This window comes from Nyctereutes procyonoides, unplaced genomic scaffold, assembly GCF_905146905.1.
Source record: "Nyctereutes procyonoides isolate TBG_1078 unplaced genomic scaffold, NYPRO_anot_genome, whole genome shotgun sequence".
Lineage (NCBI taxonomy): Eukaryota > Metazoa > Chordata > Mammalia > Carnivora > Canidae > Nyctereutes > Nyctereutes procyonoides.
The window spans coordinates 4,127,173-4,145,141 of record NW_026575041.1 but is presented as its reverse complement, the minus strand read 5'-3'; the positions used below and the strand labels follow the sequence as shown (position 1 = coordinate 4,145,141).

The 17,969-nt window shown below is 52.1% G+C and overlaps 1 protein-coding gene across 4 annotated transcripts in view; it reads left to right on the top strand.

Moving 5' to 3' along the window:
• The window catches only part of GDPD5 (glycerophosphodiester phosphodiesterase domain containing 5), an 83,606-nt gene that overhangs the window by 16,976 nt on the left and 48,661 nt on the right, over positions 1 to 17,969 (top strand). For 3 of the 4 annotated variants that reach the window (XM_055320666.1, XM_055320663.1, XM_055320665.1), the window contains exon 2: positions 14,983 to 15,066. The gene's annotated coding sequence lies outside the window, so the exon portion shown is untranslated. Of the gene's footprint in view, positions 1 to 14,567; positions 14,650 to 14,982; positions 15,067 to 17,969 lie in introns of those variants that run through there. The other variant, XM_055320664.1, reaches the window with a different exon arrangement.

Here is a 17,969-nt window from a genome sequence, read left to right as displayed (position 1 = left end):
GTCTTCACAGACAGCTGGACTCAGCTAGCACCCAGAGGCATCACAGATGCCCTGCTTAGGTTGGCATGGGGGCAGGGGGGCGGGGGGACAGGCAGGGGGAAGGATATAATGGAATAGGAACATAAACTTAAGTAGCTTATTGAAAGAAGAGCCAGTAAACAGCATCAATTCTCCCCCATCCTACGAAGGCCTGACACGCCCCAGTTCTTGTCCAGTTCTATCCAGCGCCTATGCAACCTTGAATTTGTGATACAGTCTTGTTTGTAAAATGCTGATGACAAGACCAACCTCACAAGGCTACTGTAAGGTCAGAGCAAACCACCCAGCAGGTGGGACATTCAGTAAGGTGCCAGGCACATAGTAGGCCACAGATTTGCAGGGTAAACCTAGTTACAGCCCAGAGCAGAGAACTCAGGTTTTTAGATACTTGATGTGATCTTAAAGCAGGAAAGAGAAAATTAGAGTTAAGCTCTTTGAAAAGGTCAGTGCAGCTTAGACATGCTCTCACACCTACAACCCCGGCAGAGGAGATTCTAAGTCACCAGGTGCTGGGGGAATTTCCCTCTGGGACCAGGTGAGGCTCTGCAGCCAGGCTGCCCTGGGTGCAAGGCGTGACTCTGTGTATCTGCCGGTGGCCGGGGTGAGTCCCTAGTCTCCCCATCCCTGTAAGAGGTAAGGGAATGGATACCTAGCTCTCAGAGTTGTGAGATTCAGGTGAGAAATGATCTGTGAAACTTTACTGGGGATAGAAGCACAGCTGACACACAGTGGGTGCTTGGGGCATCTGCAGGAGGGTGGCCCGGGGTGCAGGCCAGCGGCTCAAGACAGAGAACCCAGCTTCACCTTCCTCCCCTGTGTCAGGGCCGCGCTCTTCGGCCCCCTCACGTGGGCCTCGGGCTTCAGTCAGGTCAGGGGCTACCTGCCACCTCCTCGTGGTCATCACTGACCACCCCCCAGGCCTGCACCACAGGACTGGCAGCTCTGATGGCAGCTGGCAAGGAACTAGGCCCCTGCTCAGCTAAGAATAGAAGGCTTTGTGAGTTAAGTAGCGGCTGGATCATATCAGTCCTCCCAGCCCTGCCCACGGGGCTTATTAAGCAGGATCTGGGGCCATCGTGGATCCTCCTGGGTGGAGGAGGGAGAGGGTGGGTGAAGGGTGCCTGGGCTGCCACGGGCTTCCCCAGGACTTCTTTCTTGTTTCCACGTGATAATGATTTGATTTTTTCCATAAGTCTCATGGCTCCTCCCTTCTTTTCCCTGGGGCTGGCTGGGGAGCATCACCCAGTGTTCCTGGGGGGAAAAAAATCTCTCTCAGAAGTGTTCAGACAAACAAACTGGCCTCTGAGAGAAACAAACAGATCATTGAAAATGCCTTTATCTTCAAAGAGAGAGCTGATGGGTGGTGGGCATTTATTGAGCACCTACTGTATGCCAGACCCCAGGCTCAGTGTTTGTGCCCTTGCCTCATCTAACCCTCACAGGGGTGCTACAGGGAGGTGTCCTCATCCCCACAATGTGCATGAGGACACTGAGGCCCAGCTAGTACTTGGCAGAGCTGAGATTGGAACTGAGGACCGCCCGCCTTGTTCCTTCTGGGGCAAAAGATTCCTGAGTCAGGGGAGAGGTGAGAGTCCCAATTCCTGGAGAGAGCCCTAGGCATGGAGGACTTTGTCTTGGTGCACTGAACTGTGCTTTACTGTATGTTTCTGAACTGGATTGGGAGGAGGAATTATGAGCCTATCATAAGCAGAGCAGGGGCAGGCACCTGTTCATTGAGTTGGAAGGAAACCAAATCCCCTTGGGTCTCAGACTCCCCTTCTTGGGGCAGGATCATGAGGCCATAGCTCCAGATTCCTGGTCTTGTGAACAGTGAGTGTCCCGGTCCCCCTCTCTGCAGGTCCCTGTGCCCACCTCCCATCTCCCCTGCTCCTCAGAGATTATTCCCACTGTGAGAACTGGAAGGAATCCTGGGTCATCCTCTCATTATACAGATGGGAAGACTGAGCCCCAGAAGGATAGGGCCTGGTTTAAGGTCATGAAATAAGTGGGCTGGAAGCACATAGTAGATATTTAAGAAATTCTTTCTTCCAATGTCTACTCCCCTTTGGGTACTGCTTTTGCATGCAGATCTGGAAGGCTGGAGCACCTGGAGTCAGCCTCATCCTAGGAGGGAGGCAGGCCAAAGCTGAGAGCCTGTAGAGCCCCAGACCTGTCCGTGCTTGCCCAACTCAAAGCCCCCTCTTCTGTGAAGCCTGCCTGGACTCCCCTCCCTAATAACCCTTATAATCTCCCTCTCTACCCCAAGAGTGAGAATTATTTTTTTAACAGTGATAAAAAACTAGAACCATCTTAAAATCTTTCAGTGCGCAGTTCAGGAGTGTTAACTATTTTTTTTTGTTGTTAACTTTATTCACATCGTTGCACAGCACATCTTTAGAACTTTTTAATTGGCAAAACTGAAATGCCTGCTAAACTATAACTCCCCGGCCCCCAGCCCCAGCCCTTGGTAACCTCCATTCCACTATGAACCTGACTACTCTAAATTCCTCATATCTGTGGAATAATACCGTATTTGTCTTTTTGTGATTAGTTTATTTCACTTGGTATAATGTCCTCTTGGTTTGACCATGTCATAGCATGTGACAAGATTTCCTTCCCTTTATGGCTGAATAATATTTGGCCATATGTGCCTATAACATGTTTATCCGTTTGTCACTGGACCATGGGTTGCGTCAACTTTCGCTAATGTGAATAGTGGGAGTTTTGAAGGTGAATGGGCCTGGTTTGGACCCGGACTTCCAGCATCACTTGAGCTGTGAGTCTGAGTCCTTTGTCACTTGCTGCTGAGCCTGGTGGGGTTGCAAGGATTCGAAATTGTGCGTGTAAAAATGCCCGGCAAGGCAAATTCCCAGTGAGAGGGGTGGGTATCCTTCCTCATTATGCACTTTTCATCTCGGGATGGATCCTTTTGGGGTTTAGGAGACCTACATGCGCAAGCTCACCCTAACCCTCCTCCATGAGGCCAGCTCAACATCTGGTGAATCTTACAGTGATGGAAATGGAGAACAGCCGGGCCCCAAGAGGGGCAGGGAATTGCCCAAGTTCGCACAGCCAGTCAGTGGCCATGCCAAGATTAAACTAAGGTCTCTAGCCTTCCAGCTCAGGGACCTTCTTGCTGCAGTCTCCAGGACCCATGGGCCTTGTCCTCAGGTGGCACCGGCTCTCCAGGGTCCTGCGTAGGATCTTGCAGCATGCAAGGCTGGGGAAGGCCTGGAGTAGAGAGCATCTCAGGCTCCTCTGATGGCCGCCTCCTCCCACGGCTGTGGACAGCAGTGCGGCCCCAGCGCTGAGGAGCTTATGTCAGACTTATCTGCACAGCTCAGACTTGCCTGAGGTCCCGCCTTGCACCTGGGAGCTCGCACTGCTTTCACTTACCTGTTCATTTGCTTATTCCTTCCCTCAGTCGTTTATTCAGCAGATAGTCCCTGAAGCCTGCTGTGGGCCTGGGGACCAAGCAGACCCCGAAGGCAGTTAGTATGGCAGAGCAGTGAAAATGGTGGATTCTGGGGCTAAACTGCCTGGGTTCAAATCCTGACCCTGCCAGTTACCAGCTCTGTGACCTTGGCCAAATTGCTTAACCTCCCTGTGCCTCAGATTCTTTTTCCCCAAAGTGGGGATAATGAAGTTCCAGTTATAAAACAAATCACCTAGAAATTTAGTGACTTTATATAAGAACGACCATTTTATTATCTCTATTTATATAGGTCAGGACTCTAAGGTGGGCTCAGTGAAGTGGTTGTGGCTCAGAGCCTCTAACATGGTTATAGGCAGATGGCAGCTAGAGCAGCAGGGAGCTGGGGCAGCTGGAGGTTGGCTGGGCCTCTCTCGCTCTTCGTGTACTTGCAGGGCTTCCTTCCTGGCTGTGGGCTCCTCTGGGCTTCCCCACAGAATGGCAACCTCAGAGCAGTCAGGTTGGTTACATGGTGGCCCAGCACCCCAGCAGAGTGTTCCAGTGAGCCCAGCAGAAGCTGCATCACCTTCACAGGAGCTCGCCTTGGGAATCTCATGGTGTTACTTCAGCCATTAGTCCCAAGCCCCTCCCCCGAGATTCCAGTGGGGGTAGCATAGACCCTACCTCTCCCTGGGAACATTGTAGAAAGAGCATGTGTGATGAGAGATACTGCTGCCTTTGTCTTTGAAAATACAGTCTGCCATAGTTGTGAGAGTTAGGTGAGTCAAAACATGGAGCTGTCTAGAACAGGGACTAGGCATTGTATATGATAGCTATACGTAGTCAAGGGTGATTTTGACCATATGCAACTTACTCACAATGTGCTGACTTTAAGGCCTGATTCCCAATGCAGAAGCCAATTCACTGAATTGCAGCATTTCTTATTTGGGTACTGAGGGATCTGTAGGAGTTCATTGTGCAGAGGGAACTAGCTGTGTGAGGGTGTGGAGTGTGAAGTTCCTGGGGCAGGGATTTAGCTCCAGATGGGGGGGGGGGGTGCTCCCCTGAGATGAGATGGTGGGAGGCTGGGAAGGTGAATGTAGGCCAGGTTGAGAAAAGCTCTGCATATGGGATTTCTCCCAAGGGGTTCTTGACTGTTTTTCAGGCAGAGATATGAAAGGCTGGAGAACAGGCCCAGCTAATGAGGGAGCCACTTCTGAGGTGTGATCAGCAGGATTTGGGGAGGTACTGGCCTTAGGTGGTATGGAGAGAGGACAAGAATGATGGGGTGCATGCCCAGGTGTTTGCCCCGGGCATTTGCATCAGTTTTGCAAGTGATATGCATAGTCCGCCTCTCTTGCCTTTTCACCCCTCCTAGTATATTGGATACTTTGCAATTTTTCTCTGCTGCAAGGGAAGATAGAAGGGCAGAGGGTCTTCTCCTCTGGCCTCAGCCCCATCTGTGCAGAGCGGCCCCCACACCTCTCATGGTCTTTTTCCAAAACCTCTTCCTGGGACACTTGGGTGGCTCAGTGGTTGAGTGTCTGCCTTCAGCTCAGGGTGTGATCTGGGGTCCGGGGATTGAGTCCCACATCAGGCTCCCTTTGGAGAGCCTACTTCTCCCTCTGCCTCTGTCTCTGCCTCTGTCTCTCTCTCTGTCTCTCATGAATAAATAAATAAAATCTTAAAAAAAAACCAAGAAAACAAAAACAAAAACCTTCCTCCTCTGCAGCCTTGCAGGGTCCAAATGGAACAGATACTGAGGGTTGTGGTGTCCACCTCCACTCACATCACAGATGGGGAAACTGAGGTCCAGTGACTTGCTCCAAATCCCACAGCAAGTTCGTAAAGGAGTCAGCCTCAGGCCCTCCACATGGCTATAGTCAGGTGCAGTGGCACTCAGGGCCCTCTCCAATTGGGTTCGACAGGAATAGGTGCTCTTCAGGCATAGGCTTCTCCCAGCAAGGCCCTCCTGCCTTCATTCCTGCAGCCTCCTCCTGGCCTCTCTCCAGGTTCGTACTCCCTCCTGAGGGGGCTGGTGGCTGGGAACATGATTTCAGTGAAAGAGAAGAGTTTAGTAGCTGTGTGACCCTGGGAAAGTCACCTGTCTCTCACCTGTAAAGGAGCAGAAGCACACCAACCCCAGCAGGGCTGTCCTGAGGATCAGATGAACTTGCCAGGGCTGGGTTCTTACCTCTGAGGCTGGTGCTGCCTCTGGGAAAGGGAACCGCCAAGGATTACTCGGGGGAGCATTTGAGCTGCCACTATAGGGAGGCAAGTCAGGACCAGGGCTGGGAAAAGGGGCTTAGTCTTGATCCTAAAAGCTCTGAACTGTGATCCGACCAGTCTAGTCCTTCCCTTCCCTGTGAGAAGGGGCACAGGGGAAAGATCAGGATGGGATCTGGGCGGGATCCCCTCTGGGGGCCACTTCCCCACCTAGCACTGAGAGGAAGGACTTCCTAGAAGAAGAGGTTAGGGAAATGGATGGGGAAAGATGAGCTGAAGCTGCAGAGCTGTGTACTGTTGCTGCCTCCCTGTACCCCAGGCCCCTGCCCTGCATCCGTGAGCGCCAGCCCTGAGCCCCAGCCAAGCCAACCTTGACTCCTGGCACCCATGGTAACCACGAAGGAAGCAGAGAAGCTGTTTCTAGGATGCTGCATCTGTGGGCCTGTCTGTATGCCCATGGCCCTGTGTTTGTGCCGGTGCTCACACGTGTATAAGAGGGGCCCCCTTGCTTTCCTGCAGGTGCCATGGGGTCTGTCCTCATACACGGCAGACCGGTTAGAATGTGCCTACTGGGGGCTAAGAGCTCATGTGTTTTAAGCTGAAGAGTGGCAGAGCAGAGACGACCCTTGCCCTGGGAGGTGTGTGGGCAGAGGAGAGATCCAGAGCTCACTAGTGGGACAAATTCAGCAGAAAGACAAGTCCCCCAGGGGCTCTTCTGTGCAGACCTTGCGCAGGGTGCTAGGCCCATCGTCAGAACGGGCTTGCCTCTACCCTTCCAGAGCCAGCCAGGGCATTGGTATGCAGCTGGACACTAGCATGGCCACTGAACTGGGCTGTGCAGGCTCTCGAAAACAGGAAAAGGCGTCATGCCCAAGTCTACCAGGAGAGTCAAGGAAGGCTTCCTGCGGGAGGAATTTGAGCCAAGACCAGAGGGCTTTTTGGTGGGAAGTAAGCACGGTCTCAGGGAGGCCTAGGGACTTGAGGAAGGTGGGTGGGATGGGAGATTCTCCTCTGCCAGGCCTGGAAGACTGGAGAATGGTGGTGCCTTGAGATAGAGATAGGGTGGAGCAGCTTTAGGAGGATGTGATGAGTTCCCATTGGGCTACTGTGAGTGTGAGGCGTCCTGGCCGGATGAGGATGACCAGGGGTCACTGGATACTCAGACTTTGGCCCAGGCAGAGATAGCAGTGCCGGCTGATTCTGCATGGGTGTGAAGGGCAAGGGAGGCCAAAGGGCATAGAAGAAAGTGCTGCCTGAGGCCTGGGCAAAGGGGGGGGCGGGGCGAGACAAGGAGGGAAACCAGGGCAAGTGGTGTCCTGTACTCCAGGGATGGAGGATATTTCCAGAAGGAGGGTGAAGCCTGCAGTGTCAGGGTGAGAGCTGCTGGGGGCAGGTGGTGGCTCAGTCACGTGGAGGTCACGGTTGAACTTGGTGGGAACAGAGAAGGCTGTGGGTTTAGCAGCAGGTGGGAGGGAGGATATGGAGATGTGAGTGTAGACATCTCTTCCAGGAGTTTGGGTGAGAGGGAAGGAAGGAAAGAGTGCAGGCTGGGAAGGGGAGGAGGGGAGCCAACTAAATGAGACTCAGGCCTGTTCCTTTCGGCCTGGAAGGATCCAGCCCAGAGGAGGTGCGAGGGAGGAGCAGGTGAGATGGGCTGTGAACACCTGCTTTAGTTCTCTGCAGGGGCCAGGGGAGGGCGCCCGGAGGGGGGCCGGGCTCCAGGGACTCCGATCACCTTAGGGGAGGGAGGATTGCACCTTATCTGCAGAGACTTTTGAACTCCTAGGAAGCAGAAGCCCCACAAACTCAGAGCATCCTCATTAAAAGCAGGTTCCAAAGTCAGTGGTTGAAGCTCAGAGCTGGGCGGAGTTGGCCTCTGGTGTTTTTCTGTCTCCAGAGCTCTAGGGGTGGCTTCAGAGCTGCTTCAAACATGAAAAGCCTGGGAAGGTCAAGGCATGGATCCTCCTACTTCCAAGGAGGACACACCCAGCTCCCCAAGGGGCAGGGGTGGTGGTGGTGGTGGCCTGTAGGGAAGTAGAACAGGTGTTCACTGCCTGAGTCACCATCCTCCTCCTCCTCCTAAATGGACACCTCCTCCAGGCTGGCTCTTTCCAGGCAGCACTGGACAGGCCTGAGTCTCACCCAGTTGGCCCGTTCCACCCCTTTCCAGCTAGCACTCCTTTTCTTCCCAGTTACTGGGAAGTTCTTCCTCTGGGTCTACCCGAAGTCTCTCCTGCTGTGCGTTCCCTTCTGGTGAACTTGTTCAACCCTGCTCCGTGGAGCCAAGCTGATCAGCTGGCCGCTTTGAGTGGCGGCCAGTGTTTTTACAACTTGTTTTCATAAAGTTGGTTTGAAGTCTCCCTGCATTCCCAGAATGTCAGACCCACCCTGATTCACAAGGATTGACCAAAACAGGATCTGAGCCAATGACAAGAATCTGAGTACTTAGTCATCCCCCTTGGATCATCTACAGATTCTCCTGTTTTCCTTCTAATAAAAAAAACTGAGAGTTAGCCCAGATGGCCAGGAGGGGACAGCGTTGAAAGGCGTAAGGAGGCTTAGCCTGCTGGTGGACAGAGGGGTGGGGGCTCAGGCTTTGCACTGGGGGCCCACCTCCCTTCAAGGCTATTCTGCTGCTTGCCACATGGGGGAGCTTTAACAGCTCTAGACCTCAGCCTCAGTTTCCTTGTCTCTGAAATGGGAAAGTTAATGGCAAGGACCTCATAGCTGTCTGAGGTTGGATGATCTAGAATACTAAGGCCAGGATTCGTGTGAGAGTGATTTATTAGGAAGTTTTCCAGAAAAGAAGATGCTAAGGGAATAGGGAAAGAAGAACCAGGAAGAAGAGGAGAAGCAAGGGTGGAAGGGCACTTGGCTCCGTCTGCAGAGGAGCTCTGAGGACAGGGGCCCAGAGCTGGCTGCCAGAGCAAGAATGCTAGAGAACTTAGACCTTCACCCAGGTGGTCATGACCGTAGGCAGAAGGATTCCAGCAGCCTCAGGGCAGCCCGCCCACACGCCTCCACAGATGTTGGCTGCTGGGAGGGACCACACAACCCGTATGCCCCTGGTGGGTGAAGGGATCCTAGGGGATGTGGGTGGAGCACGATACCTGGGAATTAGTGTATGGATCACATGCCCATAAAGCATATGTGGTGCTGATTGTGTGGAGCCTGGCACAGAGGAAGTCCCAATAAGTGACAGCTCTTCTCACCTTTTAGAAAGGGGAGGGGACAGAAGAGATGTGTCAGGACTGTGTGGTGTGGAAGAAGCGGGACCTTCTGTGAGCTTCCTTGTGCTCTCACAGTTCCCTCAGGCCCACGTGTCGGCTCACTCTCTCTCTCAGCTTCCAGAAGCAGAATCCCACAGAACTCCCCAGCTGGGAGACCTGGCTGCAGCCCCCAAGGGTCCCCCTGATGACTTGGCTTCATGCAGCCCCTCTGACCTCTTCACGTTGCCGTGCTGTAGTCCATTCCTGAGAAGTCTACCTCTGCGTCCCCCCCCCACTCCCACCCCCACCCCTGCCTGCACAGCCCAGCAGGGATCCGGGAAGAGCAGGACCCAGCAGAGGGCCTAGGAGCAGTGGTTAGCTCAGGGCCCTGGAAGCACTGAGCACCATGGGGGAGACCTCGGGGCCCAACCCCATGTGAACTGACTTTGCCTTTTCTTCTCAGCCCACCTCACCCCACCCCACTGTCTACTGGGCCTTTTTCCATAGAAGGTGTTCACGGATTGCTTATGGAACTCATGTTGGTCCCCGTGTCCCAGGAACCAACAAGCAGATGTTGTTCTTCCAGGACCCTGACAATGATGACTTTCAGTGGTGACGTCAGCCTGGGGGACGTCCTGAGAGAATCTGCCCCAATCCCTCTCCCACCCCTGGGAGATCACAAGGGATGTCACCCATAATCTGGCCTGTAGGAGACTAGCTCCAGAGAGCACGACAGGCCCTGGTCCTAGTTCAGACTCTGTCACCTGCTGTGTGACCTTGGCCAAATCAGTTCCCCTCTCTGAGCTTCAGTTCCCCATGTTTCTAACCAGAGTATTGTATCCACCCACCTCAAATCAGGTGATTTCAACATGGTGCTAATCCCTGTTTGACTGATACCCAGAGAGGCAAAGTGACTTGCCCAGATCACACAGTGAGAGAGCCAGGACTTGCCCCCTGCCCCCTGGCTGGTTAGGTAAGCACTCAACCCTTTATCAGCTCTGCTGTGGCCCCAGCCCTGTCTAATTTGGAACCTGAACTAAGTTCTCAGTGATCAGGATGGACTGAGCTAGGTGGTTAGTCATGGTGCTGTTTATCACTAGATCGTCTGACACAATTTTGGAGCATGTACTGCGGAAAGGGTTCGCTCTGTGCTCAGATGGACAGGGTCCTGCTTTCACCAGGCTTAATGACTGGTTCACTGCAAGACCTGTCCTGAGGCCCGGGCTGCTCTCTGCCTGCTCCTTGGCTGGTTGAGGTGGGGGATGCAGAGGAGACGAGTTTGCTCACTCCTGGGTATTCATTGCTGCATCCAGCAAGTCAGGTGCTGGGCTAGGCTGGGGTGAAGCTGGGACTCTGATTCTTCAACAAGGCCCTCCTGCACCTCTCCCCCAGCTCATGCCTCCTTCGTTCAGGGGGTACTGGATGCCCTTCTCCACACCATTAGATGGTGGGCTCCTCCCCTGGAAACCCCTTCTGTCCACAAGAGCCTTGGAGCTTCTCCTGGCCCATACAAGAGCTCAGGAAATGTGTGCTGGTGACTGGATTTATCGTTGTCTAGACTGGCTTGGGAGTCAGAGTATGTATCCTGGCCCAGCCATTCACTTAGCTGTGTGTGCCCTTGTCACACTGCCCCCACTCCAGAACCTGGCCCCTAGAGTCTGGAAGCTTTTTGTGAAAGATGCTATGAGGGGTGGTGGGCAGGGAACATAGAGGTTTCTCAGAAGTGTGCATTCTGGTGGCTTTCATCCAAGGGGATCAGTGTGACCAGTACGCTCAGAGTAAGGGGGCCAAAGGGTGGTATGGGTAGAGGTGGACTGAATAGAGGTGCAGAGCAGGAGAGAAAACCAGTTGTGGTGGCCACAGGTCATTGGGTCTGTTCACTCAGCCGAGGCTACCAGACACTTCTAGGCACCCTGGGCCAGGTCCCTTTACAGATGGTGTTGGAATGTACGGGACTTTAAGGAACACCAGGTCTGTGGTCTGTGGGAGATGCTAGTCAAGTCATGGCCACTATCCTTGAACAGATTCTAGTCGGCTCTGGAAATAAGGCCCACATCTAAGCATGAGGACCTTTATGTGTAGAACACTTTCTAAAAGGCAGAGTCTGGGGAAGACACAGCTGACTGGCAGCTCAGCTGATGCTCAGGTGAAGTGACCAGTGCAGGCGGCCTGGGCTCCAAAGAAGTGAGAGCTGGTGGACAGGCAGGCCCAGTGCAAAGTGCACAGAGCCTAGAGCAGGGATACAAACAGAGGCCCACGTAGCTCTGTCAGATATTTGAAGGTTATAAAACAAACCCAGAAACTGTTAGATAAAATAATTTGATTGTCTCACCTTGACAATTACATCTTCATAATATAAATTGAAATATACATGTAAAGTTACGGTTTTATACAACTGGGAGAGACAAAATAGCAAAGAAGACTGAATGTAATTATGAGTGTTTTGGTGATGATGTTCTGATGAGTGATAAGAAAATTCATACGTTACTCCATATTTACTTCATAAAATATATTGTCTTCATTTTAGTGAGATCACTATAGTTATACTGCTATAATCAAGATTGGTACAGCACTTGAAAATTGGGTATCAATGGTGATAATATGAAGGATCAAAAATAAAATGCGATTATATTTGAAGTGCACAGAATTTGAGTATATTTCCATCAAAAATGTAAATTAAAGTAGATGCAGAAAAAGGAAAACTTATATGTTCAAAAATTGTTTTTGCTCCTTGAAATTATCTATTGAAATCAAAATTATACACATAATCAATGAGTATCGATTTTAAAATAAAATTATTTGAAGAAAGATGAAATACTCAAGTTTTTGAACATTTCTACAATTGAAACTATTCAGTCCCAGCCATTCCTGTCCACTGAGTGGCCAGTGTAAAGAATTAGTGTCACATTTCATATTACATTAATTTGAGTAATATGAATCCTTAGATACTGTGAGATGTTCTTCAGCCGCTTTGTGCATTTATTATGGATACCACACTAATTCATCAGTACTTTTATAACCACAAATTGGAACAGGGAGAAAAGCCAAAAAAAAAAAAATGTTGCTCAGCATTCCTGGGAAACAGATACTTTGTTATGCAAGAAGCTATCACTCTTTGCTCTCTGCTAGAAAGGATTTGACAAGTTGAATTTGCCCTTAAGTCAGGCTCCTGCATGGAGCCTGCTTCTCCCTCCTCCTGTCTCTGCCTCTCTCTCTCTCTCTCTCTCTCTCTCTCTCTCTCTCTATCATAAATAAATAAATAAATAAATAAATAAATAAATAAATAAATAAATAAATAAATAAATAAATAAATAAATTGCCCTTAAACATTCCTGCCACTAAGTCCCCTCCCCACCTCCACCACCACCAACCTGTGTCCCTTTCCCTCATCAGCAACAAAGCAACCCACAGTTTTTGATCTGGACAGAATCACCTTTTGTTCATCATGCCCAAGGAATGGAGAAAGGTTTTAGCCGGGCCTGAGTGGCATTAGGGGAACAGATTGTGCTGGTAGGTCCCATGGATGTCCTGTGGCAGAGACTCCCATATGTTCTCTACTATGTTCATCTGTGAGCATGTGTCTGTGATGTGTGGGTTCAGGGCACTGGCCCTTCTTCCTTGCGCCTAAGGGTGATTCAGGGGGTGGGAGGAGATCTCATCAGTGAGATCTCTATCGTACGGCTAACAAGAGATAAATGATGGAGCTTGTCCGACGGCTGGGGTTTAAATCTGTGTCTGCATTCACTCATGCATTTCATGCATACATGCATTTGCTCATTTATTGAAAACCCGTATTCGCTTCCTCCAACCCTTCATTTCATTGTGGATTGCCAGGCCATAGGTGATCTTGTAATGCAGCCCAAATCCTTCAGATAAGGGAATAAAGGCTCAGGGCAGGGCACTCATGTACTTAAGGTCACACAGCAGCAAAGCACCTGGCCAGATTTCAGGGTACAGAGGATGGGTGCCGAGTTTGGGTTTCAGGTAAAAATCCGAATAGGTATTAGTATATCCCAGTGAGCTCCATCAGGCTCTGCTACCCCAGCCACCTGCCGCAGGGCCCTGGAGATCCTGGAGGGGTTTTCAGCTTGAAAAGCCACTTCCTGTTTGGGGCCAAGCACTTCCTTCAAGTGACTCACAGGGCTCCCACTGGCCCTGTGGTGGGAAACCAGGGTGGGGGTGGGGCTGGGCCCAGGCCATGTCACCTTCTGCCTGCCATCCCAGCTGGGTGACCTGAGACCAAGCAGTGCCACAGACTGGAGGTAGGAGATGGATGCTGCCCATGGAGGGACTGACAAGCAGAGGCTGGGACCCCTCCAGGAGAATTGGAGACACTTTCTTATCTGTGCAGAAGGATAGTTAGGTTGGAAAGAATACAAGGCTAGGAGTCATGAGCTTGAATTTCTGACACCAACTTTCTCATGAACTTGCCAGCTCTCCACCCTTCTCTGGGCCTCCATCTCCATGTGTGGGGGAGGGTTTGCTAGGTAACATTTCGTGGTGGCTTGTAAACTAAGAGATTTGGGGTTGAATTCTGGCTCTGCCACTTTGCTGGCTCTGTCTCTCAGAGTCTCCATTTTTAAATTTGAAATAATAATCACTTTAAGCCTTTTACATAATTTAATCCTCACATCAACCCTATGAGTCAGGTTTGATATTGTTGTCATCATTGTTACTATTTTATAAGGAGGTGTTAGGCCCAGAGAAGTTAGGTAACTTGCCCAAGGTTACAGAGTAAGAGTCAAGATTCTAACTTGGATGATTTAACCCCCGCACCCATGCTGTTAACAATGATATTCTTGCTACTCAAATTGTGGTCCTGGACCTGCAGCACCACCATCCTCTGGGGCTGGTCAGAAATGAAGACCTTCGCGTCCCTGTCTAGACCTACTAGAAAACACTGTGTCAGACTGTGTATTAACAAGGTCTCCAGGTGATTTGTTTGCACATTGAAGTTTGAGAAGCCCTGCTCTATTTATATTCCATCTGTCACTTAGGGTCATAATGAGAGAAGAAGGAAATAAGTATGCTTTGTAGAATGGAAAGTGCAATGCTTCCAGAGCGCTGGGAGAAAGCCGGGGACTGCAGGTAGAGGGAGGCAAGGGTAGGGTGCCCCGGTGGGGGGTGAGGGGGTGGGTTGGTCTCTCTCTCTCTCTCAGTAGCTGGAGGTCACTTCTAAGTTGTCTCTGAGTCCAGCTCGGTTCCCCTCCAGTCTGAGGCTGAGTCTTGGCCGTGTGTTTCTCGCTGGTGTGTGGCTCCAGGGCCTGATGGGGTTGGAGGATTCTCATGTGGGTGTGGGCATGGGCTTGGGCAGTGGGCCTGAGCCACCCCCGTCGTGAGTCTGTAGGGCACCAGGAGGCCTGGGTCCCAGCCCTGGCTCTGCCTCTCTGGGAGGCCTAGGTTGGCTCCTGGCAGCCTTAGTGCACCCTAGTGGGTAATGTGACATCCCCACAAGGCTGCAATGCTGCCCCAGCGCTGCCTCCTCTCTCCTTTTCTCCCCGAGGCCTCACTCCTCCCAGTTCCTGGGCAAGATGGCTGCCCTGCCGGCTGTAGGAGCCGGCGATGGGGCAGGCAGCACATGAGTCAGAAGTTAGCCTCACAATTGCGGAGGCCAGATCCCGCCCCCAGCCCACTGGCCCTTGCTCAGTGGCTGCCTCAGAAGTGTGCTGGTTTGGCAGCTCCCTCCAGAGAAGCAGGTCTCTGGGCAGCAGGAAAGGGCCTCAGCACCCCAGGAGCCACCCGCAGCCCCAGTGTCTCCCCAAGGTAGCTGGGGCTTGGATTGCATTTCCGTGGGTTCTGGAGGGGGCAGGAGTGATTCAGGGTACTGGCTGTCCGGTACCCTGGACAGGTTGGGGCTGGTTTGTGGGCAGCATGTGTGGAGGTAGGATTGCTTGTGCGGGGTCTGGTGGCCCACAACTGGACCACCCGCCGGCTTGGCAGCTTTCCTGGACAGGGACCAGATGTGACCCATCCCTGAGCCCCGCACCCAACACAGGATGGGCAGGGCCACGGGGACTCACAGAGAATCAGGTGGGAGAGGAGAAGGCAGGGCGCATTGCTGAGTGGTCTGACTGGTTTTGTCCCTTGTTCCTTCAGCGGTCCCAGTGAAGTGACATCACCACCTCCGTGGACAGAACATCCTCAGGAGCCCTGCCTACAGCCACTGATACCTTCTTCCAGGTAAAGAAAAGAGAAAGGAAGTTGTGGGGGGGAGAGAGGAGTTAGAGAAGCTAGAGAGGGCAGCACGCTGGCTGCCAGCAGTGCCTGCCTCTCCCAGGGGTACAGTGCCTTACAGTTTACCAAAAAATAATAATAATAATCAAGAGGAACAGGGATCATTGTCCACCTGATGGGTGAGAAAAAGAACTGCAGCCCTCAGCGGGGTTGTCTGGTAGACCACTTATTCCCACATACCCAGTACTTACTCAAGCCCCTGACATGTGTTAGCTCCTCCAATCCTCATGTCAGCCCAGGCGGTGGGTGCTATTATTATCCTCCTTTATAGATAAGGAGACTGAGGCCTAGTGGTATTATACCAATTAGTAGGTGGTAGAACTGGGTCTCATCTCAAACCCAGGCAGACTGGCTCTTATTGCACATTCTAAATCCCTGTGATTAACTGCCTCTAGAGCCATGTATTCACCTAAGCTTCTTTGACCTCCAGTCAGGGGGTTTAAAGGGCTCCCATTGCCAGGGGAGACCTGTATTTTACAAGATAATCCTAGAAAAAGTGACGCTTCAGCCAAAGGAATGAATGGCAAATGGTGGAATTGGAGGTCTTGACACACGCAATTGGCACGCACCTTGAAGGTGTCCTGAGCCGGCACATTCCTGCGACTTCCTTTCTCAGCATTCTAGTAAGCCCAGGTTCCTTTGGTCACGCAAGGGAAACCGAGAAATTTTAAAGGAGGGAAGAAAAGGCCCCAGATTCTCGAACATGCCTGGGAATAGAGGGGCCTACCCCGTTCTTCAGGGGACACCTGGTGAAGAGAGACAAGTGACAGGAAGTCAGTATTCTGTGCTAATGCTGAGGTCATCTGATACTAGACCCAGAACAGATGTGTGCAAACAGATATCAGGGGGTTAAGCAAAAATGGTGGGAGAAAATACTTAATTGAGACTTTTTTTAGTAACTTTTTTTTCCTGTAAATTGGGAGAGGCTAATTATCATTCAGGAGCAGATTTGGAAGCAGGCTCAGAAGTGGCTCTGTAGTCGCGCAGCACAGGAGGCTCCGATCTCCTTTCCTTCCGCTGCACGTTTCACCAGCTTTTCTGGCTGACAGATAAACCAGAGCCTCCTTGGTGCTGGGCCTGGTGCAGGGACACAGTGACTCCTCTAGCAGGGCCGGGGCGGGGGGGTCTCTTGTGTCCCTGTGGCCTGGTGCGGGGTCGCAGGCACTGAGGCTCTTCAGAAAAGCTTGGCCAAATGGCTCTGAAATCTCTGCCTGGGGAGGCTCTCAGCTACGGAAGCAGATAATTACCGGGCACAGAGGCCTGCGATCACGTCTCCAGTTTTGCCAGATGACATGACAGGAACACAAAGACGGGGGGCGGGGGGCCTCTGGGGGAGTGGGGGGATCAGACCAAGCTTTGCACAGGGTCCGTTTGTTAAGATGGAGAGGATTTGAATTGGGGTGGCGCGGAGGGTTTTCCTGGCAGAGGGCCCAGCATGAGCAAAGGCGTGGAGGTGGGGAGGCTGGATGGTGTGGAGTGCCTGGAGCAGAGGGGTGTGAGGAGGGGCAGGGGGAGGTGCGGCTACACAGGTGGCAAAAGGGGAAAGGAGCAAGAGAAAGATTCCCCAAATGGTAGGCCTTGCTTCTCTTCCCATCCCCAAGGGCCTGCTTGGGAAGCCGGTTTGTATGATAACTCTGCTGTTTTACATAAATAAATAAAATAAATCATTGCTCTCTATTCCCTCTGGGGGTAAAAACTGGGCAGGGACAGGTTTGCTCAGTGCAAGTCTCTGCCAGACTCAGCTTTCTCCTTTCCCTCCCATTTGGGCACCCAATCGCCCCGCTTCACGGGGACCTCAGAGGGAAAGAGGGAAAGGCCCCGGAAAAAGTCAGCCTGGTCCCTGTGACTGAATCATCCAGCTCCTGGGAGGTGATTCAACAGAGGTGTCAACAAGGTGAGAGGTTGATGCAAGCCTTTCCCTCTCCAGGACCCCAGGCTGACCTTTGAGGCCCCACCAGAAGCCCTGAGAATGTTTGCTCACTCTGCCTTCTCCAGGGAGAGCCTGCCACTGCTAGTGGGGTGGTGGTGGTGGTGAAGGATGGGGGTCCTGGCAGCTTCAAGGGGGAAGCACTCAGTCGTTCAGGAAGGGAGGGGCCTGTCACAGGGAGTATGCAAGCCTATGCAGGCCACTCTGCTGGGGAACCACCCCTAGGAGCTAGACAGGGCATTTCTGCCAGGGAAGGGAGGCTGGATGGAATGGTTCCAGATCTTTCCTGGTGCTGACATTCGATGAGTTTAATAGTCTGAAATCCAAGGATAGTTCTTAGATCCTAGGATTCTGTGATTGTATGAGTCTCGAGTGAGGTGATTCTAAGACCCTGGGTGTGGAGAGTTTGTAGCTAGAGATTTTCAGTTCTGAGATGCTAATAAGCTCTGCATTCTGGGCAAGGCCAGGTCACTCCTGGCGGCTATTCAGCCCATGCTCATAGTCCTGACTTGGGAAAGAGTGGTCCTTCCTAGGCCAAGAGAAGTCGGGTCCCCTGGACAGGGGTATTCCTGGCTCCTGTCCAGCACGGAGCCCCAAACACATGGGTCTGTCTCCCTAGGGCCTTGACTGAAGCTCAGCAGTCCTATCCTGACCTCCACCAGCCTCTCCTCCTCATCTGTGTAATGGGCACCTGGTACTTACCTGAGGAGCTGGCCAGATGCTTCAGTGAGCGGGTGTGTGGAGGCTCCCGTGCGCTGGAAAGCACTGGGGATGTGGCTATAGTTGCAGCTGCTGTTGTGCAGTGAGCTTGTCTCCTGGAAAGGAAGGTTCGTGTCTGATTCCCCATGAATCATTGTTGGCCCCCAGCAGTGCCTGCTACAGAGCAGAGGCTTCTTAAACATTTACCGAGGGAGCTCAAGAG